The sequence below is a fragment of the Acomys russatus genome, chromosome 10 (assembly GCF_903995435.1).
Source record: "Acomys russatus chromosome 10, mAcoRus1.1, whole genome shotgun sequence".
NCBI classification, from domain to species: Eukaryota; Metazoa; Chordata; class Mammalia; order Rodentia; family Muridae; genus Acomys; species Acomys russatus.
In genome coordinates, this window is record NC_067146.1 from 55,793,235 (window position 1) to 55,818,217 (window position 24,983).

Here is a 24,983-nt window from a genome sequence, read left to right on the forward strand (position 1 = left end):
AGCAGTCACCATGAGGAAGAGCTACTGTGATTATTCACAGAAGCCAGTTCTAACCTGGCTATTATGCCCTGCCTGCCTGCCTGCCTGCCTGCCTGCCTGCCCATGGCATTCATGTTAGGGGTCGGGGCCTAAGCCTTGTCCCATACTCTCTTCTCCCCTCACCTAGCACACTGCTTGCTGCTTTTTCTATGGCCCTGAGTGCCATGTCTCTAGGACCCATGGGTGCGACAAACATCTGCCTTTCTAAGCGCTGCTGAGGCTCCCTGCGGCTATGAGTGTGTGCAAGACTCTGCTGCAGCCCCAGGAGGACAAGTCAAGAAGGGTTGGGGTTATAGAGAGGCAGCTCCCTTGCTTCATGTTCCAAGGCCTTTATGTCTCCTTTCCTTAGGGCGGAAAGGTGAGGACACTAGAGAGGCTAAAGTGACATTGCAGCTGGGAGAAGGTGTCTCCAGAGTGACTTGTCTGGTCTCTGTAACAAAGTCCCATGGGTGGCAGCTAACAAAAATGCATGCTTTTGCAGGCCTGGGGAGGGAGTCTGAGAAATCCTGTGCAGGCAGCAGCCTCCAGTCATGTGCCAGCCAATGCTGCCCAATCCTTCTTTTGGCTCCTTTCAGCTTAGGCATAACTATCAGTGTCCTACTTGTCAGGAAATCTTACTGAGGACACAAGCCATTGTCTTTAGGCCATGCCCACTCCATGATGACCTCATCTTAACCTAACCCATCATATCTTCTGTTTCAAATACCTTGAGGTTGTGAGAAGTGTGAGTTGGTGAAATACTGCATTCATGGAGTCTGTTCCTGAGCCACACCCCCACTGCCAGGGATGCTCTGCCTCCTCAGGACCAGCTCAAACCCTGAAAGACACCAACAGAGAGGAGGAAAGGCCCACTGCCACATCTTCACTAGGTCAGCAGCCAACCCAAGCAATAGCCCTGACGGGTAAGTTCTGTTCCCACCTGGAGGCTGCCATGATGATCCTTCTGCTTCCCTGCAGGCCCAGAGCCTGATGCCCATCCCAGGGTGAGCAGCAGCTTCTTATTTGTCCTGAAGAGATAGGTGGCTGCAAGGCCATACAGCTAACTGACAGTACACACAGGCACAGATCTAGGGTGTGTGTGTGTGTGTGTGTGTGTGTGTGTGTGTGTGTGTGTGTGTGTGTGTGTGTGTGTGTCCCTGAGAGCTCATGTTAGTTACTTGGGCTTGAACCTAGGACCTAATGTATGCTAGGCAAGCTCTTTACCACTGAGCTATATCCCAACCCCCAACCCCTTTTTTGTTTTTGTTTTTCAAAACAGTTTCTCTGTGTAGCCTTGGCTATCCTGGAGCGCGATCTGTAGACCAGGCTAGCCTTGAACTCATAGAGATCCTCCTGCCCCTGCCTCCCAAGTGCTGCAATTAAAGGCATGAGCCACCACTACTAGGCCCAAACCCATTTGTTTGTTTGCTTGTTTTGTTTTTTTGAGACAGGGTTTCTCTGTGTAGCCTTGGCTGTCCTGGACTCACTTTGTAGACCAGACTGGCCTCAAACTCACAGCAATCAACCTGCCTCTTCCTCCTGGAAGTGCTAGAATTAAAGGTGTGCACCACCACACCCGGCCCCCATTTTTTAAAAATGTTTTGAGACCAGATCTCATTAAGTTACCCAGGCTGACCTTGGACTCACAAACCCACCCTTTCACACATACCAAATAACTGGAAATTTTAGACCTGAGCCACTGGGAGTCACTAGGGAGGGGCAGTCTCTACCTTTGACTCCCATGAGGACAGCCTCCAGCCTGGCAGGCCATCCCAGCCAGGGTCCTGGGCCTTCATTCCGTTACCCTCTGTTTGTATATTTCTAGTGTCTGGCTGTGGGGTGGCCCTTCAAGCTAACCGGGTGTCTGTATAAAGGTAAAAGGTGTAGGTTGCCAATGATCTCATGAAAGGATAAGAGCTGCCTGGACTGTATTAGACAGCAGCTAAGGTCCTGACGGCCATGCGTCGGGTCAGAGCCAACCAACTTGTCAAACGCTGTCTTAAGTTATTGTACAGGTGAGAGATGGCTCAGTAGTTAAGAGCATCTACTGCTCTTCCAGAAGATCTGAGTTCAGTTCCTATCACCCACGTGAGACAACTCACAACTGCTTGGAACTCCAGCTCTAGGAGACATCCTGTTCCATAGCACACACCGCTGTGTGTGTGTGTGTGTGTGTGTGTGTGTGTGTGTGTGTGTGTGTAGGACTCTAGGGCTATGGGGCTGCCAGTACTGAAGCCAGAAGCAAAAGGCAGGCTTCTATAAGCCCAAAGGCCCCTAGGATCTGGGATGGGTATGTCCTGAAGGCTCTGAGATGAAGCTAACAAAACTGGTTTGTAAACTGTGGTCCAGTGGTCCAGTGGTCCTTAAATGAGGAAGGAATAAAACTGCAGAGTGTGTTGCTAGAACATTCTGGGACCCATGGTGAGAAGCCCAAAAACTTGAGAGGGGACAAGGCCAAGTGCCAGCCGCTGAGAGCATTCTTATCCATGTGATGTCACCAGGTCCCCTAACTTAAATGACCAACAGGAGACCAAGGGAAAGATCAATTAGTCCAAACTAATAGAAGCGACCATAAAGGAAGATTCTAGGCAGAGGTCTCTGCTGTGGGAGTAAGTTTACAAACGCCATATTCTGGAGTGAAGGAGGAGCTCCAGAGTTGGGGCCGGCCTGACCTTTGAATCTCGCTGCCCTGTGCACCGCAGCTTAGAATCAAGGCTGACCATCCCCAAGTAGGGAAGAGGTTTCAGGTTGTGAGACAGACTCGCCTCAGCCCTGCTCATTTTCCCACGCCAGGCCCCAGGTTTGATTTTCCGTGAATGAAAATCCATTTGCCACCTGCATAGCACCAAGGAGCCCGGCTCCAAGACTTCAAAGACACGTGCCTGCTGCCCCCAGGGCTTACAGGCACCTTCCCTTCACAGCTAGAGCCTTCCCTTTTTAATTTAAACTTTAATTTTAAACTTTAATTTTGCAAGTCTGGACAAAGTGAATGTCAAGAGCTTGGGTTTCTCCCTCATCAGTAAAGTCAGTGGAAGCTGGCAAGAGACCTTGAAGGCAGGAAATCCACCTCCCCGTGAGTCCTGAACAATAACGCTGTGCTGGGACCATCTAGGCGAGCCTCAGTCACCTGGGCGGGAGGGCTGTGACCTTAAGGACTTATGGCCTTGGGAGCTTTCTGTGTACCTCCTGCTCCACCGCAGGGATCCTGTCCCATCCATCTAGTCCAGGCGGGTCAGCAAAGAAGATGCAGTGTACAGCTTGGAGGGCACATCAGAGGTCAAACTAATCCTACCACTGTCCAGAGGACCAGGCTGGATACACTATGGCCTGAGAGTCTTTGTGAGTGAAGCCCCCAGGTCAGAGCTTTTCCTACTCCTGTTGATATTCCTCTGTTTGTGTGCATGTTTGTGTGTGTGCGTGAGTGAGTGTGTGAGTGTGTGTGTTTGTGTGCATGCGTGCCTGTTTGTGTGTGTGCATGTGTATGTGTGTGTGTGCATGCATGCCTATTTGTGTGTGTGTGCATGTGTTGCATGTGTGTGTATGTGTGTGTGCATGTGTGCCTGCTTTTGTGTGTGAGTATGTGTGAGTGTGTGTGCACGTGTGTGTGTGTGTGTGTGTGTGTGTGTGTGTGTATGCTAAAGATCAGAAGTCAACATCCAGCACCTTCCTCAATAGTGCTCCACCTCATTTTTGAGACAGGGTCTCTCACCGAACCTGGAGCTCACCAGTTCAGCTACACTGACTGGCCAGTAAATCTCAGAGATCCTCTTGTCTCTACCGCCCCAGTAAGTGGGTGCAGGGATCTCCACTCAAGTCCTGTGCTTGCACAATTACTCCACCCACAGCACCATCTCCCCATCCCTATTTCTATGCCTCATTTCCAGGCCTGTCTCCCTTCTCTCCAATACACCCTTAGCTAGCACTGACTGGATCCAGAAAGGTAAGATGGGGCTCGCTGGCCTTGCTGAAGTCTAAGGAAAGGGCAGCAGAGGTCAGTGTGAGTCCTGCCTGGGCTGGGTCCTTGGCACTGCCTAACCCTAATGGCTAGGTGTCTACATGGCAAAGCCTTGGAAGGAATAGCAGAGAAAGCCTGGGAGCTCAGTCCTCCAGATGTGCAGTCAGACAGCATCTGCATTGTCTTTCCTTTCCTAATTGGCTCTAGAGATTGAACCCAGGTCCCTGTGCTCTGCCACTGAGTCACATCCCTATGCCAGCATCTACATGGTCAACCTCGTTTCATGCCCCTGTTAAGGGAATGTCCCTATCTGTCACCACTCACACATGGCTTCTAGCTTTCTTTCTTATGACTCTAGGGGCTTTTGCCTTGGCAATGATAGCCTCACCCTGACTGTCTTGGTGTCTCCCCATGAGAAGGCAGGGGGCCTTGGGAACACAAGTTGCTGGTGGGAACAGGTATCCGAGACAAAATTCCAAAGCAGCTTACCCCACTGTTCAATAATAAATAGAGACTAATGGATTGACTCGGCCAGCTGCCCACAAGGGTGATGACCAATAGATGAAAGGCCAAAGAAGAAGAGGAAAGCCAGGGCTAAGAGGTTGAGCTCACATCTGGAACCATTCTTCTGGGAGCGACTAAAGAGCACATGAGCCCAAAGGAACCTTGTCTAATAGAAGACAAGATGTGTGTGGCCTGCCTTCCTCATGCTTGTGTTCCCGTCCAGGTCAAGGCTAGGGCTGCCAAGTCTTCCTGCAGTTTTTCTATCTGTCTAGGGTCATTCACTAGAAGTCAGGCACGCTCACACTGACAGGCACCTGCGGGAGAGGCCCTGCTGCTGAAGAGCAGGAGCCAGGCAGATGGGTTCAACATTCATCAGCCTATTTGAACTTCCGGGGTCTCAGTTTTCTCATCTGTAGGATGGGAAGAACACTGACCTTTGGGCCTTGCTGTGGGCTTCCCTCACAGAGTGGCCGAGTGACTTCCGCTGTGGATAGTCACAGTCACTCGTGTGGCCTTCCTCTTCCTCAGAATCTGAACTCTCAGAGTTAATCGGTTAGTCTCTCTAGAACCTCCTTCCTGTCTAAAGAGTGGACACATGTGCAGGGACAGCTTCCAACATGGAGCTACCCTGAGAACACATCACCCGCACTTCTTCTTCTCCCACCAGCCATTTCTACATGGCCACTGTCCAACCCTAACTCCAACCATGGTACAAGCAAGGCTGTTTGTATACTGCAACTTGCTTGGTGTTTATGTTCCAGTGGTGGTGGGAAATGGTAAATCCTAGTGCCTCATGCTAGCTAGAACATTGGCAGGGCTGGGAATGCCTCTTGTGCCAATGGGTGTGACACCAGTGGTAGAGCATGGAACGTTCTAGTTAGGCATGTTGATCAAACTCTAAGCCGTTGTTTAAGACAAGGCTAAGCTTGAGGGCTCTCTCCCTGAGGAAGATATTTATTGTAACAAGTTTGTTGGGAGCTGCAAGCCAACAATCTGCCTATGTCCCAAGGACCTAATGGAATATTTAATGCTCTACAGCAACAACGTGATAAATATCTGTTAGCGCCTCATAGCAGAAGTCTCAGGGATTTGGCCCCTTTTCTCCCAGATGACTACCTGGCCACCCTGGCTCTCACAGCTCACTGCCTCGTTGGCTGGTTGTGGAATTCAAGCAGACAAGCCATGATTGCTTTCTATACTTTTAAAGTCATCAAAGTGCCAACAGCATTCTGGAAGCCCCTCCTCTTAGGGGTGAAGCCAGAGAAACCTCCCAACAGGGAGCTGATGCTCAAGGCCAAACAGACGTCTAGGCAACCTTATATTTCAGAGTTCCAAGGCTCCTGCCACCAGGCTTGGCACAGTGCAGGGCTTCATGGGAATCTCAGGACTGCACAGAGACAAAAGAAGGAACATCAGGGATAGCACCTCTAGAGGGACATCTCCTTGAATGACAGCCTCCTCGAATGCTGCCATGGGAACAGTGTGCCTCAGTTTCCTGGCATGCAGTGGAGATGATAAACATACCTGAAACCACCCGTGTGAGTTCTGCAAAGGCACTTGGCCTGGAGAAATCCCTGGGTGCAGGTGAATCACAGCTATTAAGGCTGCAGTTGGGCTGGAGAGATGGCTCAGAGCTTAAGAACACTGACTGCTTTTCCAGAAGTCCTAGGTTCAATTCCCAACAACCACATAGTGGCTCACAACCATCTGTAATGTCATGTGATGCCCTCTTCTGACTCACAGGTGTACATGCAGGCAGAGCACAGTATGCATAATAACAAATAAGTAAATCGTTTAAAAAAAAAAAAAAGCTGCAGTTGGCTTCATGTTCCTCCGCCACTGTCCATACCCCTGCCTGGTGGGCAGGGAGTGAGTTTGTTCTTCTAACGCCTTAGACTGGATATGTTTTGCTGGAATTGTGAGAGTATCTAACAGGCTCAAGAGAACAGCGTGATAGCACTTGGGAGGCAGAGGCTGGATCTCTGAGTTCGAGGCCAGCCTGGTCTGCAAAGCGCGTCCAAGACAACCAGGACTACAGAGAAACCTTGTCTTGAAAAACCAAACCAACCAACCAACCAAACAAGAGTAAACAGCGCGGGAGCCCCCAGGAGGAGAGGCGGCAGTTCTGCCCCTGACAACAGGAAGTGAAGATGAAGGGAAATTCAGCTACCTGATGAGTGGTCACTGCTACAAAGATAAAGACAAACTCTTCTGTGAAGTTCCTAACTCCCCAGGCATGAACAGTGAAGCAAGCAAGCACAGAGGACACATGTCTCGCCTCCTTTTTTTCCCCAAATGCCAGCAAACTGTCCTGATCTGCTTGGATGATCAGCTTGGATACATTATAGAGCGAGGGGACAGCCAACAGGAAGAACTAGTCCCCAGGGCCCAACTTTTCCTGGGAGCCAAAAGCATGTGCTACCTACTGCCCTGTAGGGCCCAAGGCTTCTGGAAGTCTACATCCCCTGGTCTTCCCCTCTTCCCTGGGCCCCTTCAGTCACGCACTGCTTCAGGAGGACAAGAAACATTAGAATAAAGAAAGCCTATGGTCCCTCAAACTTCTTAGTGTCTACCGAGCATCACCACCGCATCCTCCTAGCCTTGGAGGCTCAAGTGAACTCTGTCAACATCGTTGGGACCTACCAGAGGGCATTTTAAGGAGAAGGTTGCCTGGCACCGGACCTGGCTAAGAACTGATGAACTAAAGTAGAAGATGGCTGGGAGGTAGCCCGAGGAAGAGTGACGTGTGCTATTGGAGCCCTCAGGAGAACCTACAGCCGTTTCTGCCCTGAGAAGGAAGGTGACTGAAACAGGAGTTACCTGAAGATGGAGGCCAGGCTACACTGTCCTTGTCTCCTTGCCCTACCTGCAGCTGTAGACACCTGCCTCGCACACACAATCCCCTTGCCCTGGCTCTTTCTTTCTAAACATGGGCTAGTGTCCATTCCCTGGCGTTCAAGGTATGTCGCCAAGGACACCAGTGGCTTTTGCAACCCTTTCTCCTGATGAAAGGCATATGAGAATCTTACTCCCACCTACTACAACACAACGGCTGCAAAGGGAGGGGGAGAAGGAGAGGGGCGAGAGGGAGAGAGACAGACAAAAAGACTGAGAAACAGAGAGACTCAGCCCCCACTCCTAGTACCCAAGGGTGACGGTCCCCGGCTCTAGAACAAAACAGGTCAGTATCATACCTTCACACACACCCCCTCAGTCAGTTTCAGCTATGTTGGGATATCAGGAACTCCTATCCACCAGGTTTGCCTCAGTAAAGCTGAATCCCGTGATGCCCACACCTGACCCACACCTCCACATCCATCCGGCAGCACCACCAGTTGCTGCCACAGGCTGGTCTTTTTTCCCCCCCACTTTACATCCCTATCATAGCCCCTTCCACCACTCTTCCTGGTCCTCCCCCCACCTTCTTCCCTCTATCCCTCTTCCCTTCTCCTCAGAAAAGAGGAGCCCCCAGCCCACCCCAGCACATCAAGTCGCATCAGGACTGACCTCATCCTCATCCACTGAGGCCAGGCAAGGCAGCCCCACCAATGGGAAGTGCTCAAAAGCAGGCAACAGAGTCTATAGACAGCACCCATTCAACTCACTAAGGGACCCACAGGAAGATTAAACTGTCCATCAGGCCCAGGTCCAGTCCATGCATGCTCCTTGGTTGGTGTTTCCGTCTCTGTAAGCTCCCATGGGTCTAGTTTAGCTGACTCTGTTGGTCTTGCAGCATTCTTGTCCCCTCCAGGTCCTTCTATCCTTCCTTCCCACTCTTCCACAGGACTCCCTGAGTCCTTCTAATGCATGGCTGGGAGTCTCAGCATCTGATGCGATTGCTGTTGGATGGGGGAATCTCAGAGAATGGTTAAGTTAGGCTCCTGTCTGAAAACATAGCAGAGTATTGTTTAGGTGTCAGGGGTTGGCTCTCTCCCCTGGGGTGGGTCCCAGGCTGGAGCAGTCATTGGTTGGACATACCCTCAGTCTCTAGCTTCAGTCCCTATCTCTGCACATCTTGTAGGCAGGGTAAATTTTGGGTTGAAGGTTTTGTAGGCAGATTGGTGCTCCCCTCCCACCGCTACAGGTCCTGCCTGGCTAAAAGGTGGCCTCCGCAGTCACCTTCTAGGAGGCTCAGCTAGAGACAGTCCCATATCCTCCCCGTAGCCTACCCTGCCACAGGTCTCCAGCTTGTCTCAGAGATGCTCCCACCCTTGGCTTCCCTTTTCTCTCCAAGCCCTCTCACCTTCTCTCCCTACTCTCCCCACATCTGGTCCCCCAACTCTTATTTCCCTCCCCACACCCTCTCCTACATCCCTCTCTACGTCCACTTCTGCTCTCTATTCTATTTCCCCATCTGAGTGAGATTCAAGAAAGGCCTCCCCTGAGCCCTCCTTGTTACTTAGCTTTTTCGAGCCGGCAATTTGTAGTGTGGATGTCCTATAATATATGGATAATAACTGCTTTTAAGTGAGTACATACCATGAGTGTCCTTCTGGGTCTGGGTTACCTCATTCAGGATGATCTTTTCTAGTTCTATCCGTTTGCCTGCAAATTTCATGATTTCCTTGCTTTTAATGGCTGAGTAGTGTTCCATTGTGTAAAATGGACCACAACTTCTTTATCCATTCTTTGGTTGAGAGACATCTGGGTGGTTTCCAGTTTCTGGCTATTATGAATAAGGCTGCTATGAGTATAGTTGAGCAAATGTCCTTATGGCACAACCTCCTTTGGGTATATGCCTAGAGGTGCTATAGCTGGCTCTTGAGGTAATAGTATTTCCAATTTTCTGAAAAAGCACCAGACAGATTTCCAAAGTGGTTGTTCAAGCAATGAAGGAGTGTTCTCCTTTCTCTACATCCCCACCAGCATGTGCTGTCACTTGAGTTTTTGATCTTAGTCATTCTGAGGGTATAAGATGGCATCTCAGAGTCATTTTGATTTGCATTTCCCTAATGACATAAGGGCATTGAGCATTTCCCTTCCTTTTCTTGCTTCCTTTTCTTCCTTCCTTCCTTTTGTTTTGCTTTGTTTTTCTTTTTCTTGGGTTGTTTGGTTGGTTGGTTTTGGGTTTTTGAGACAGGGTTTCTCTGTAACAGCCTTGGCTGTCCAGGACTCACTTTATAGACCAGACTGACCTGGAATTCACAGAGATCTGTCTGCTTCTGCCTCCTCCATGAGTGCTGGGATTACAGACCTGTGCCACTGCTCCTGGCTCTTATTTTTTTAAGTGCTTCTCAGCCATTGGTGATTCCTATGTTGAGAACTCTTGGTTTAGCTTTTACCCCATTTTTCAGTTGGATTATTTGTTTTGTTGGTGTTTAATTTCTTGAGTTCTTTATATACTTGGACATTAGCCCTCTGTCAGATGTGGGGTTGATGTAGATCTTTTCCCATTCTGTAGGCTGTCTTGTCCTACTGACAGTGTCCTTTGCCTTACAGAAGCTTTTCAGTTTCATGAGGTCCCATTTATTAAATGCTAATCTTAGAGCCTGAGCTCTAAGTTGTTTCGTGTGCCAATGAGCTCAAGGCTGACCCCCATGTTCTCTGCTAATAGATTTAGTGTATCTGGTTTTATGTTGAGGTCTTTGATCCACTTGGACTTGAGTTTTGTGCAGGGTGACAAATATGACTCTATTTGTATTTTTCTACATACATCCAGTTAAATTAGCACCATTTGTTGAAGATACCATCATTTTTGCATTTTGTGGTTTTGGCTTTGCCATAAATCAAGTGTCAGTAGGTGTGTGGATTTATTTCTGGGTCTTCAATTCGATCCTATTGATCTACCGGTCTGTTTCTGTGCCAGTACCCTGCCATTTTTTTTATTACTGTTGCTCTGAAGTACAGCTTGAAATCAGGGATAACGATTCCTTCAGAAGTTCTTTTATTCTACAGGATTGTTTTAGCTATTCTGGGCTTTTGTTTTTCCATATGAAGTCGAGAGTTGTTCTTTCAAAGTCTGTAAAGAATTGTGTTGGTATTTTGTGGGAATTGCTTTGAATCTGCAGATTACATTTAGTAGGATGGTCATTTTTACTATGTTAATCCTACCAATCCACAAGCATAAAAGATTTTCCCCATCTTCTAATATCTTGTTCAATTTCTTTTTTTCAGAAATTTGATGTTCTTATCATACTAGTCTTTCGCTTGTTTGGTTAGAGTTGCACCAAGGTACTTTATATTATCTGTGGCTATTGTGAAGGCTGTGGTTTTCCTAATTTCTTTCCCAGCCAGTTTGTCTTTTGTATACAGGAGAGCTACTGATTTTTTTTTTAGTTAGTTTTGCATCTAGCCACTTTGCTGAAGGTGTTTATCAGCTGCAGGAGCTTCCTATTAAGATTTTGGGGGTAATTTATATATACTATCATATTATCCAAGAATAATGATATTTTGGCTTCTTCCTCTCTGGTTTGTATCCCCTTGGTCACCTTAAGTTGTCTTATTGCTCTAGCTAGGACTTCAAGTACTCTACTAAAGACATATTGAAAGAGTGGGCAGCCTTGTCTTGTCCCTGATTTCAGTGGAATTGCTTTAAGTTTCTCTCTGTTTAGTTTGATGTTGGCTATAGGCTTGTTGTATGTGGCTTTTATTGTGTTTAGGTATGAACCTTGTATCCCTGATCTCTCCAAGACTTTTAATATGAATGGGTGTTGGATGCTGTCAAATGATTTTTCAGCATATAATGAGATGATATGTGTTTTTTTTTTTCAGTTTGTTTATATGATGGGTTACACTGATGGATTTCCATATATGAAATCACCTCTACACATCTGAGATAAAGCCTACTTGGTCATGGTAGATTATATTTTTGATGTGTTTTTGGATTCAGTTTTTGAGTATTTTATTGAGTGTTTTAGCAACAATGTTCATAAGGGAAACTGGTTTGAAATTCTCTTTCTTTGTTGGGTCTTTGTGTATTTTAGAATAAGTTTAGCAGTGTTTTTCTGTTTCTATTTTGTGGAAGCATTTGAAGAGTATTGGTAGCAGCTCTTCTTTAAAGGTCTGGTAGTATTCTGCACTGAAGCCATCTGTCCCTGAGTTTTTTGTTTTTGTTTGTTTGTTTCTTTCTTTGGTTGGGAGACTTTTAATGACTGCTTCTATTTCCTTAGGGATTATAGGATTATTTTACTTGTTTACCTGATCTTGATTCAACTTTGGTAAGTGGAATCTATCAAGAAAATTGTCCATTTCATTTAGATTTTCTAATTTTGTGGCACACAGGCTTTTGAAGTTAAGACCTAATAATTCTTTGGGTTTCCTGTTGTTTTCTGTTGTTTCTGTTGTTGTCCAGCTTTAGTTTGTGGTGATCTGGGAACCACAGACTTGCAGTTTGGAGCCTGCAGCACAGCTGCTCCCTCTGCAAGTCACTGCAGTCCTGCTTCCCAGACAAGAAGCCAGCTTTGTGCAGCCATCTTGAATCTGCCCACTTACTTTCTTTTCACAGGCTAGTCTTATGCTTTCTAGAACCCCTATACCTTCAACAGTGGTTGTTTTTGTTTTTGTTTTCCCAGGCCCTGTCGGCTCTGCACATAGGTGAAACGCAGCCTAGTAAAGGGTCTGTTCCACTAAAGAGCCAAAGGGTGCTGCAAGCAAGAGCCTACTTCCATAAAGGGTGTTGCCATCCTATTGTGGCCTGCTCCCTAAAAAGCCAGGAGTCGCTGAGGAAGAATCAACAATTTGACTATTTCCTAGCTCACTACAAAAAGCAGCACGCCAGCTTTCAGAGCTCAGGCACCTTCTGTGGATCTGCCAGCGCTTGCCAGCAGCTCCGAGAGCCCAGGCTCCCACTTCCTCCTTATATCACGTCCCTCAATGGACCCCTGAGAGCCTCTACCCCGCCTCAGTGGACAGTGCCACCCCTGCTGCCCACGCTCCTGGCACCCAAGCCTTGAAGCCCACAAGCTTGGATTCAACCCCTGGGTTTCCTCACGTGCGGTCTAACCCTCTGAATACGCAGACTCATTTATTTATGTTTTTAATGTAGTAAACGGGCAGCTAAATGAATTGCGATTTGTAATTTTTATGGTTAATTTGAAATCTCGCTCTTGTTGGCTAATCCTGTTAGTTGATGGCAAAACAAGGAGAAACTGTCGCCCTTGTCGTGATTGTAATAGGCATTTTATGTTAAATTACAGCTGGCCAGAACAAAAGGAGGAGCCAGACTTCCCAGTTCAGCGGCCTGGAGACCAGAAGAAAAGATCCCATAGCCCCGACTCCTGCTCAACCCTCTCCACAACGCCCATCCACCTCGTATTGAAAAGGCCCACCCGGGAATCTAGTCCAGCTTGTGAAGGTCCCTGATGCTCAGCCTCAAAGAGGTGCAGAACCGCCGGCCCATTCCTTCATCTCTTCGTCCTTTTCCAGTCTTTTCTTTGGAAAGCCATCTGGGGAATGAGAAGTCCCCTCCCATTTCTGGGCCCCAGCTCCCCGCTAGACAAGGTGACCTTCGTGGCCGGCCCGAACCATGCAGGCGGTTTTTTGGAGGATGGTGGGGCTTCCCAGAATCTCCACGTGAGCCTGTAAGCCGTGCAAGGGGCGGCGGACCCTTGCAGCTACCTGCGCAAGGGAAGGCTGCTTCCCCTACACTTGGCGCGCAAGTGGGAAGCAGCGCAGGAGCGTGCGCCAGGGCATCCTTGTTTGTTGTAGCCGGCGCAGTGTTTCTTGTCCCTGGCGCCTGCTTCACGCTATCCCAGTGAGTTTGATTCAAAGGCAGCCTCAGAAAGGTGTGGAACTGGGAAAGGGGTGCTAGGCGGAAGGAGCGAGGAACGGAACCTGGAGAGTACCAAGAAGGACAGGCCACCGCAGCGGCTCTGCTAAGCTGCTTGGGGACTGCTATTTTGAAATGCGGCGGCTGCCCCTCCGGGGCGCAGGATACCGGGGTCAAGTGTCACTTCCTCTGGCAGTCAATCTCCAATATTCCTTGTAATGTTTTTAAATGGACGAATTCATTACTTGGGGACGTGTGAATGGAGAGCGGTGGAGAGCAGGCTCGATCAATAGCGTCCACTGATGGTTCATTTTGCACAGCGGAGCGGGGACTGCGGAGCTAAAGGAAGACCTAATCAATATCGCGCACCGCGGACTCGAAAAGGTCATTTAGGGAAGGTGGAAAAGTTCAGGCTCCCAGGCGAAGCCTAATCGCCTCTTGGCTTTCCCTGAAACACCCTCTACCCTCGTCCTTCTAGCGCACTGGCACCAAGGTCTGGCTGCTTGAGAGACAGGTCAGGTCCAGACACGCTATTGCGACACGCCCATGCCCGGCGTCCACACTACCCCAGCACACACAGGTGGGCGCAACCTAAAGCCCACACCTGCGCTTCTTTTAGCAGTGTAAAGGGAAGTCGTGCGAACACACACACACACACACACACATACACACACACACACACACACGCCTTGTAGTGTCTGTGATGAGCGCACAGGTGGAGCGGGTGATTGGGAAAATCCGGCTGCCAGGCCCGCTGTTGTTAACAGAAAAGGTCAAGTAAAATTAAAAAGGAAAATACCTCCCATATCCCTTTCAGTCTTGCCAACGGCCCCCTGGGGCTCCAGTAGGCAAGGCTGGGCACATGAAGGGCTTTCCTAGAGCCCTCAAAGGGGAGATTTCAAGCCGTCCAACAAATGCAATATCCAGAGAAGGCTGGCAGCCTTAGCTAGAAAGCAAAAGCCTGTTCCCTGAGGCCTGATCAGAGATGTGTATTTATGATAGTGTTGTCTACGGAGTGACGTGGCTGAAGAATTACCTCACCATGACTTGTGCCCACCGCCTCCCACCCCTTGCTGTTTCAACATCAGGAGGTGTTTCTCTTCCTTGGGATTTTGCTGCTGTTTGACTCACCAAAGCCTGTGTTGTTCTGGTTGCATATAGCTATTGTCTCAACACACACACACACACACACACACACACACACACACACACACACACACACTATGCAGATGCCCACAGAAGGTGGACTTCTTAGAGAGCTGTATGGGCCTCTGAGGACCAGTGGGCACCATCTGAAAAGTGCCTACAGCCAGGAGCTCATATAGTGTGTGTGTGTGTGTGTGTGTGTGTGTGTGTGTGTGTGTGTGTGTGTGTTACTTCCGTGCCTCTGCAAGGACCAGAGTACAGACCCTTTGGGTCTTTTGTGAAAGCCGGTCTAGATCTCCTGAATCTCACTGGCAGTCCTAGCCCCACACATCCCATCTTTACTTCCACTGAGAGAAGGGATAAGGTGGAGGAGAAAGACTGCCATTTCAGTCAAAACCCAGTTATTGTCTTGGTTGTTGTGCCAATAAGATTGGGAACTTGCCTGCCCAAGTTCTAGGTTAGAGACTGCTGGCACTCCGTGACAGGTTGTGATCAGATGGGTCAAATCTCCAATATTCATGGAGCAGCAGTAGGCTTCAAACTGTTTCCAGTTTGGTTTCTCTTGACAGGAAATGTTTTCTCTGTTCCCGGATCAGGTGGAGCACAGACGCCCTGGAGGCACTTGTGTTTCCTTCCTTTAGTTGAAGTTGGTGAAGAAAAGAGCGTTTTGTTTGTTTTAAAAGACTCGTTTGAATATGTTAATACAACAAAATGAAAACAGTTTCCAAGTTAGACCTTGAGCTCCCTCCTTCCGTCTTTAAAGGGCAGCCACTAAGGGGCCTCTGGCACCAGTGCTTTCTGTATTCTTACCTGAATGTGCTTCTAATCAAGCTCCTCAGACGCGAATGCTACCTTCTCGTTCAAAGGCTTGCACTTGCTTTTTACTTTTGAATATTGACATATCCTCTGAGAGTTAAGTTTCCAAATACGGTGTGTCAGGACAAGGGGCAGATGCCATTTTAGTGGAAGGTTTTCATACCAGCCACATTTCTAGGAGCCTCACTCAAGCAGAAAGAATCCGTTTCTGTTCGTTAACATTTTTGAGCCAGAAAATTAAAAACAAATATTTAACTTCCCAATTTGGAATTCAGGTGGGCATTGACTGCTAAACTTTGGCAATGCATACTCAATGAACTAAACACAATCTCTACTCGCCAAATATGACTACCTTGCTGTGGCTCAAAAACAAGTTTGAATACACTGAAGAAGGAATAAAATTCACGGGGAATGTCCACATAGGGAGCTGACATGTTTGAACTTGGCCAAGAGACAGCTTTTGGATACTGCTCAATTCAGGGGCCTTGATCCAGCTAATAAAACTATATTTAGAGCAGATAAATACTAAATAAACATGCATACCTACAAATCTGTTTACAGCTTTTGTTTTGTTCTCCTCCGCTCAACAGAAACACAGTGGACTGACAAAGCTTCCTAAGTCTTTTCTTTTATGTGGGGCTCTCCACTGGACCAACGGTTTCTCCTCAGCAGGATAGCAGTTGGGAACAGGAATTGAAACCCACTAGGGCCCATCAGTGTTTAAGACTATAAAAGATGTCTAATGTAGGGCACCCTACTTTTCTGACTAGATTCTATGAAATTGAGCTTTGTTGAGCTCTTTGCCTGGGATGCTAAATTCTTGTCATCTATCTCCAGTATTTCTCTTGTACTTGCCAGCACACAATTAACATCTGATACTTCTCTCAACAACAACAGTTTGTCTCTAATGCCGGGAGCTTGAGGCTCAGGACTGGTGAAGGAAGCCGGGACTCCAGGACCCGCCTCAGCGTGGCCAGCCTTTTCACTCACTGGTCTTGGCCACCCATTCATTGCTGAACAGCCGCTCTCAGCTGCCAGGCTTTTCATCCAGCTAGGTTCCTGAAAATGCATCCTCAGCTGAGTCCAGAACCCAGACTTCCATGGATCATTCAAATTTGGGGTCCTCTTGTCATGACTACTGAACCGGAAGCTGCTAGTACCCAGGCCAATAAAGCACAAATCCAGTGGTTCTGTTGTTAACAGGCTCTATGACTTGGGGGTTTGGGAAGGCAGAAGCCTGAAGGAAAGTCAAGTTGTCTGGAAACTCTTAGTACCCTTGGATTTACTAGGTAGACCCACCCTTGCCTTCCTCCCTCAGCCTCCCTAGTACAGAGAAGTGAGTGACTGGTCCCATAGCACCTAATTCTGTTCCTGTTTCCTTTTTTTTTTTTTTTTTTTTTTTTTTTTGCCTCAGAGGCTGGCTCACCTTTACCTTGGTCTTCTAACTAATTAGCAGTGCTAGTTAGAGGGGAAAAAAGCAACGGGATTCCTCTAACACTAACAAGCAGCCCCCATATCCAGAACACATCAAATACACATCCATGGTGAATCCAAGCATTTGGCATTCTCCTCACAGCCGGCTCTTCTTCTGTTTTACCAAGACATTATATCCATGTTATCTAGCCTGTTCCTCTCCCTACACACACACACACACACACACACACACACACACACACACACACACACCCCAAGTTCCACACCAGTAAAATAAGGCAGGAGAGAAAGTCCTAGTTCAGATGAGAGGAGCTGTCCAGGTATGGCTCACCGTCCCCAGCTCCTCAGGCCCAGCAGGTGGGGGACACCAAAGCCTTTCCTAGAGAATTCACAGCTGAAAGACCAGCAAGAGTCAGAAAGGACAGGCCTTTGAGGAAGGAGCCTTCTGGAAACTTGTAAATGAGTCTCTGCTACTTAACCAGAATATAATCTAGATCAAAGAGGTCCCATCCCACCTCTGAGAAGATAACAGCTCCTGGAGCTTGTGCCTTAGGAGTGAACTAAGTTATCGATTGTTTTTAAAGAGGCACTCAGGCATGAATTTGCAACCCGCACCATTGAAACATGGCATCAGCAAGATTTTGTTCGGCAGAGTCCATTGCTTCTTACATGCATGCATATCGTTACATATGGAAAAGAGGAAGAATGGAAAGGCAAACAAAAGCCCTGGCTCTCGGTTTCCTCTTCCAGGCTAATAAAATTGTTAGAAACACTCTTCTCAAATCACCTAGAGAAAGCCACAGAAATGCCCCACCCAGGGGCCGCAAAGAGAAGAAAACACATGCAAAAACAAGCTTGTGCCTCCGCAGCAAGGAGACCTGTCTGCCACAGCTTCCCCAGGAGTCTGACAGTCTTTAGGGGAGGCACCTGTCTCGGTTTTCAGAAAGAGATACTCTGAGTCTGAAGAGGCTTAGAGGCAGCCCTCCTGGCCTTTCCTTTTCTCAACACTGCCACAGAAGCGGAAACTTTGATCACCCCGCACTTTCTTTTCCTGTGGCGCTGAGCTTTCTGTAGACCCACATTCCACTCCTGACCAGAACAGCAAAAGCATTCTATTTTGGATTGGACCCTGTCCCTCTAGCTTTCAGCTTGGCGAGAAGCTTCAGAAAAGCCACAGACAGACTTGATAGCTTCCAAATGCTTTCTGAACGGCCTTGGCTACTCAGGGAGCTAGCTGCAGCCCTCTGCCCTCAACGTTAATTGCAAACTTAAACGATTATAAAGTCTCTCTTGCCTCGCCCCAAAGACACTGTGTTAATTTATAACACACACAAGAGCCTGATTAACAAACCGGCACTAAATTTACATGTGGCAAAAAAGGCAACAGACTTAGTTTTAAAATAATAAAACCGGGCAGGTTTTTGCCAATTCCTCTCTCTCGAGGTTTGATGATCTAAGGTCCCTGCTCATAAGTTTTTAAACACCCGACTCTGCCTGGATATTTTAAAAAATGAATCGATTTGTAGTCCTCACTGCGGTTGCCTGTGGGGGAAGGCGCCCGCTTTGGCAGACACCAACGGGAGTGGGGTGTCCTTCCATCAAAGAGACGCCAGGGGGCAAGAAGCGTTAACAAAGGCCGTGCTTGGCGCACTTCCTTTATCTACCCGTGCGTGTCACACGTTACAGGGCGAGATGTCATTTTGCAAGGTTATAGTGTGCAATCCCACACAGCCTTCTGGCTCGTCACTTACCTCTTGGGCACAAACAAACAGCCTCTTTAAATAAAACCAGAGAAGGGAAGCAGATACCTTTGTACAATTAAAATCACAAAAGAAAGCCAGAGCGTAGTGAACCTTGCTGGTAATCCGACTTACCTTGCTCACACTTTGGCCTAATCCTATTTTCTCCGCGCACTACAATGAGTCTGCAAAGCCACGGTTTTTGGCGTTGGTTTTTTTTTTTTTTTTTCCAGAGGATGGTTTACCTAGTCGGTTAGGCTGAGGGGTGCTGACCCCCTAAAGTGGGGAGAGGCTCGGTGGGCTGCCTTCCTGCCAGTCGGGCCTGGAGGTCTCAGTGCAGAGGCGGCTGTGCGAGACAGAAAGCAAACGAAATCACTCAAGGGAAACTTGGCTGGAGACAAAACACATTCAATTTCCTGACGACCTCGCTTTCCCTACCGAATTATTTGCTTTTACAAAGGCATATTAAACAAATTAAACACCAAAAAAGAAAAAAGGAAAAAAAGTTCCCTGGCTCAGAAAATAACTTTGCTTTAAGAAAAAAAAAAAAAAATGGGGCGGCGGCGGGGGGGTGGGGGGGAGATGTGGTAATAATAATAATAAGTGAAAGAAAACAATGATACATCAGGTCGTTAAAGAAACTCTTTTTGACACCTCAAGTCTTGGCAAATTTGTAGCGTCATCCTTCGGGGGCGGCTAGGACAATAGAAGCCTGTGCTACGCCAGTCCAGCAAGCTCGCACGCGGCTTATGTGGGCATATTTTCACACCTTCGCCTTCCAAACCGCAGCCCCCCGGGATTTATCTGGGTTTCAGCTCGGCCCCTCGTTTCCAGATAGTCTGGAAAAGGAGATTTGTTCTGAGGTGGGTGGGGTGAGGCGCACAGCGGGGAAGGAGCTAAATATTGCTACCTTTGTATTTTGGGGTTTTATTTCTTCTCTACACCCCCCACTCCCTCCACACCTCCTCCCAGTATCGTTTCTCTTTGAAATGTCATGAACTTGGCGCTTTCAGACCAAACCTCCCGGCTCAGGCCTGAGACAATGGGATTGTCAGAGGGCCAGCGCCAGCTTTTTCTGCGTGTTCACGGAGCGTTAAGCCTTTATTCCACGAAATGGCTCCGTGTGACCAGGTCAGACAAAAGCCAACCTCTCAGTCTTCCTCTCAGAGGGGACCTGGGCTGAACGCTGCAGACAGTGGCGCTGCGCTGGGGAGGGGCGAGAAGGCCGCAGAGCTGGGTTCCTGGCGCACGGGCCTGGACAGGGCAAGGCTGCCGGGTCCATCTTCATTCACCCATTCTCGGTGGGCACCTGTTTCGGAGCCCTGAGGCTCCAGTGTCCCCTCTTAGACCAGTGCATTCACCCGGCCCCTTCAAAAAAACGGACGATGCCTCAGGACTCACATACCCTGTTTCTGCCCTTTTCCCTACTCCCCATGCCCTAGGCCATAGGTCCTGGGTGTGTTGGGCATCGCGGGGTAGGTGAGCCATGGGCCTGTGAGGACCACGAACACTACGCACAGGAACCACGAGCTCATCTGCAGCGTATGTACGGGTGGGTGACAAAAAGGATGATTTTCTACAGTGAATCTGTTTTGAGTTCCTATGGACCTTCCTAGAACTTCTGGAGTGTGGTTCCTGTGCGGTGAGTGTCTGGGGCCCGGGGTCGCTCAGTAACTCCGCCCTGTGTGAGGTAGGCCCTCTTTTCTACAAAGCACCTACACTATATAGCCCTTAGCTGAGTGGCAGGGACAGGACCCAGAGAGTGCCAAGTATGGACTGTGCATAGGGGTGGGGCACTGGGGTCGCACTGCAACCAGTAAGGACTGCACTGCCCAAGACTTGGGCATTTCACCTCGTAAGTGGAAGTAGGCAGCAAGGCGGGGGTGGGAGTGGGGGTGAGTGGGAGGCAGGAATGGGTGGGAACAAGATGGAGGCTTCATGCAAACTCTAGAAGACCAGGGACCCTAGCAAGGGGGAAACAGGAATTTGGAGATCTCTCCCCTTCCGGTCCAAATTGCAATCTCTTCGGGGAGGGAGAGGATGATCCTGGAATACTTAACCCCTCTCATCTACCCCAGGGACATCAAGGGTCCCTAGCAGGTGGGAGATTAAGGTTTCACTGAGAGCTGACCAGGATTTTGAGAGAGAGAGAGAGAGAGAGAGAGAGAGAGAGAGAGAGAGAGAGAGAGAGAGAGAGAGAGAGAGAGAGAGAAAGGGTGTGTGTGTGTGTGTGTGTGTGTGTGTGTGTGTGTGTGTAGTAGGCAGGGCCACTCACTGAGCCTGGGGCTCACCCGACTTGGCCAGCCTTGCTCGCCCCTTTTTTCCTCCCCAAGCTTTGGGTTAGGCTTACCTTTCAGTTTTAGGGCTGAGAGGAGGGAAGACAGTGTCCCTGAGCTTGCCTAGCTCTAGCACCTGCTGGAGGAGCTTAGTGGGAGAGTAGAGCCTGACAGGTTTCTCTAGTTTTTCAGCTCTCAACTGATTCATCCGAAAGGAAGCTGGTTGAGTTAACCTGGGTTGCAAATCCCTTCTGCCTGGACCATTTCTGTTCGTTTGTTTTTCTTTGTGCATACTTCGGTGGTAGAGATATATTTGCTTCAGTGTCACCAGAGGGGCATGGAGTCCCTGCATACAGCCACCTCACTTCATTTATTCAATGCCACTCAGTCAATCCTGTTTTGTCCCAGCAATCCTAAATGTCAGTTGGTCACTTTTCTGTGCAGGCAGGGCTAGGCATGGGAGAGTCCTGGGGAGGGCAGCCCTTCCCGCTCTTATAACAAACTTGTCTGAGGGAGTGAGAGGAGAAAAGGATCAGGGTAAGACATACCAGGACTTCCTTCCTGCCCCCCTCCCCCGCCAACTCCCCCATCTTGTGCCTAGCCATACTGTCCCTGAAATTCAAAGTGGGGGGCAGTTTGGCAGCTGTTCAGCCCTAGCCAAAAAAAAAAAAAAAGTTTCAGGAATGCCTTTTCTTCTGTCTCTGGGAGCTCACAGACCCTAATTCCATGGCCCTATGGGTCTTCCACAGATTTCTCCCATGTGTATCTACATCTCTTTGCAGCCAGGGTACAGTTGAAGTTGACCACTTTCAGGAAGCTTCCTTCCCCTCCTATTCCACAGGAATGTGTCCTCTGGAAGGAAGCTGCCCCGCCGCCCCCCCCCCCCTCCACACACCTGGATTAGATCCAGTGGCTTCCTTTTCTGCAGGTAGGAAAGCTCTTTTTCCACGCTGTGCAACCCCTAGCTGCATGAGCTGAGCCCCTGCCATGCTGGAGTTCAACTGACTAGTACCCTTCATAGCTCTTTGGCTGAGACTTAAAGACATAGCTGAGGGGAGGGAGTACCACCACTCGAAGCCCCCTCCTTCCCCCCACCCCCCACCAAGTGGATAGTCTGCCAGGAAGGCCTAGGGACCAGCTTTCCTCAAGGCTCTGCGGTGGGGGCACCTGGTGAGTATGATGTCACCTGGTGGTGCTGAGATCACCTGGTGACAGCTGAGGACAGGTTGAAGAGCACCCTCACAAATCCCTTCTCTTCTGGAAGGTTCTTTTGTTTATGTTTGTTTTAGTTTTTGAAGACAGGGCTTCTCTATGTAGCCTTGGCTATGCCAGAACTCTCTTTGTAGACTAGGCTGGCCTTGAACTCACAGAGATCCTCCTGCCTCTGCCTTCCAAGTGCTGGGGTTAAAGGCGTGTGCCACCATGCCCGGCTGTCTCTGTAGTTTTTAATATGTTTAAAGCCATGGACACAGAGCCCCTTTCTGCCCTGAGCCTGGTCACCTCGGCTATGCTGTAGGGAAGCCAGTCTTCTGTGAGGTCCTGGAGACTGTTCCCTCTGGTGCTCCCTCGTCCTAGGTCCAGGGTGGTACTTCTGGCCCCTCCAGGTTCCTTACAGCCCATCTGCAGGTGCCACAAACTAGCCTCATCTTCCCTGGTGCCCCATGGCCATCCTGCCAGTGCGAAGTTTCCGAGACCATGGCTCTTCTTTCTGCTTTCCCTGGCAGACAGAGCATCCCACAGGCCTCATGTACCAGGTGCTTCTGGAGACAGTAATGCTTCCCTGACCACATCTCTTTCCCAATCATGAAGGACTCACGAACGAATTAAGCCTTTTGCCTGGGAGTTGGACTCTTTTCTACCCTCTATTCCATGCGTAGGGAAGAAGAAACCAATCTGGGTCACAATAGGTAAGAAAAGGACATAGACTGAGTCCTGGAGAGATGACCTCCAACCCAGAGCACTCAGTGTTCCATCAGGTGTGTGCTGAGGTCCAGATGCTGCCTTGGTGCCCTGAGGCACAAAGAGAGACTTATGGGGGCTGTGGGCAGCATGCTGAGGCATGGAGCACAGGGCAGGGCCTCACAAAGACTTGGCTGGGCTTTCATGGCCTCTGTGGACATGGATGCTAATTTCTTCCTTCCAGATCCTTCACGCTCAGGACTCACCCAAACAGGCAGTGATGGAATTGTAGGAGCAGCGAGCCTATGGTTATGAGGGCCGGGAGAGATGCTATGAACAGCCCAATTCTTGAACAGCAAGTACTCTGATGCAAGTGCCGGTCCACACACTGGCAAACACTCACGCCTCTGACCTTAGCATGCACCTGCAAGGCTGACAGCAATCTGTGTTGTCCATGTGGCAGGACTGAGAATCACCGAGGAGAGGCATTTCCAGAGGTATAACTGAGGAGGGAAACCTCTCCTGAATATGGGCAGCACAACCCCATGGGCTGGGAGCCTGGACTGCATAAACAGGAGAACTGGAGTGGATGCTCAGCATTCGTCTTGCTCTGACTGTAGTGTGGTGTGGCCAGCTGCCTCACACTCCTGTCACCGTGCCTACCCCGCCATGGGTGAGGAGTTACTCCCAGGAGCATGGATGACTCAAAGCTTGCTATGCCACTGGAAGCCTCATGGATGCTTGGGAGATTCAAGAAAGCGGTTATCCTTGGAGCTCCTTGGAAGACCCACAGGCAGCTCCACTGACTGTGGCGGACTCTCCTCCTCTCCCCAGTGATTATTACAAGGCTTTTTTTGTAACAACCTTAAGAATTCTGTAAGTTTCCAAAACTTCCTGAAACTTTTGAGTTGTGTTCATTTTCTGAGCCTGGTAAGAATCATTTACTTCTTGAGTCTTATGTGGCCCCTCCTCCTTGATGGAGGGAAATTCTTTTTCTGAGGAATAGCAACACAAGAGGTTCACTCTTCTACCAAAAGTGAAGATCCCTATGGAGTCCAGAGATGGCCTTCTATTCATGGGGCTCGAACAGGAGCAGGACTAAGTGAGCCCTAGTCTGTCAAGCAACTTTAAACCACTTTTTTTCTCTTTCTTTCTTTCTTTCTTTCTTTCTTTCTTTCTCGAGACAGGGTTTCTCTGTGTAGCCTTGATGTCCTGGACTCTCTTTGTAGACCAGACTGGCCTCAAACTCACATCGATCCACCTGCTTCTGCCTCCCGAGTGCTGCTGGGATTAAAGGCGTGCACCACCACCCCAGCTTAAACCAGGTTTTTAAAGGGCTGTTTTGGTTTTTTGTTTGGTTGGTTTTGGTTTTTTGTTTGTTTGTTTGTTTGTTTAGCTCCAAGCACTTGGCATTTATTGTCTGAAGAAGCCACTGTACGTCCAGCAGCATGGGCTTTCTGTGGGGTGCTGCTGCTGTGGCCAGAGGGCCAGTTTAATTCTGTTTAACGTGCCTGCTCTGATTCATCCCACCCTCCTGAGTCTGAACAATGCAACCTTGCTGTGGATTCAGCTTCTGTGCATGCAAGGCCTTTTGGTGCAAGGCTCCTCAGGCCAAGAGGCCACCAGATGGGAGCATGTTAGGTGGAGTTTACTGGAACCATAAAGCAGATTAAGATGGAAGCAGAAGGAGCAGGCCAGGTCTCCACAGGCAAGGCAGAGCGCGGGTCCAGTGAAGCACTGGCATCTCAGGCAGCGGGTGTGGAGGTGCAGAGGGTGGGGTGCTGCATGGTCTAGAATGTAATGAGACTTTCCTGTGACACTTCTGAATTTCAGAAACTGGGGTGCAGTATCTGCCCATTATGTGCTTATTGCACCTCATCTTACTGATTTCGTGATCTATACTTGTGCTAATGAGGCCTGCCCGAAGTTGTTAATTCTTCTTAGGAAGGCAAAACCAACATCAGGAAGGCAGAAGAGAGGAGGGGATGGGGGTAAAGGATCTTATGGTATAATGGAGTTTGCTGGCCAGGTGAGAGTACCAGAAGAGGAGAGTGGCATGGCCTTTCTCAGGACAGAGGATGGGCAGGACTGCCCTCTGTAGCAGGGACCCCTCTGACCACTTGTTTCTAATGCCTGCTGTGGCCCTGTGAGACTTACTGGAAGACTGTAGAACCCCTGCTGCTTATCCTGGGGGGCCCTCACTGTCCCTACGAGCTGCACAGCTGCAAGAGCTGCACACTGTGACCCCAGCAGTAGCCACTTCAGAGTCCCCCAACAGTAGAATTGGCAGCCATCCTCCTGTAACTTTGCTGGAGCCGAACAAGGTCTGCAGTGGACTCAAGGCAGGAATGGGGTGACTCCCTTGACGAAACCCTCAGCCTTTCCTGTTCTCTGTTGTTGCTGATGTTCTTTATTATTTGGAGAATATTTCATTAATTTCAATAGTCAAATCCATGTAGTTAAGATAGTAAATTCTGTGTATGTGTCCT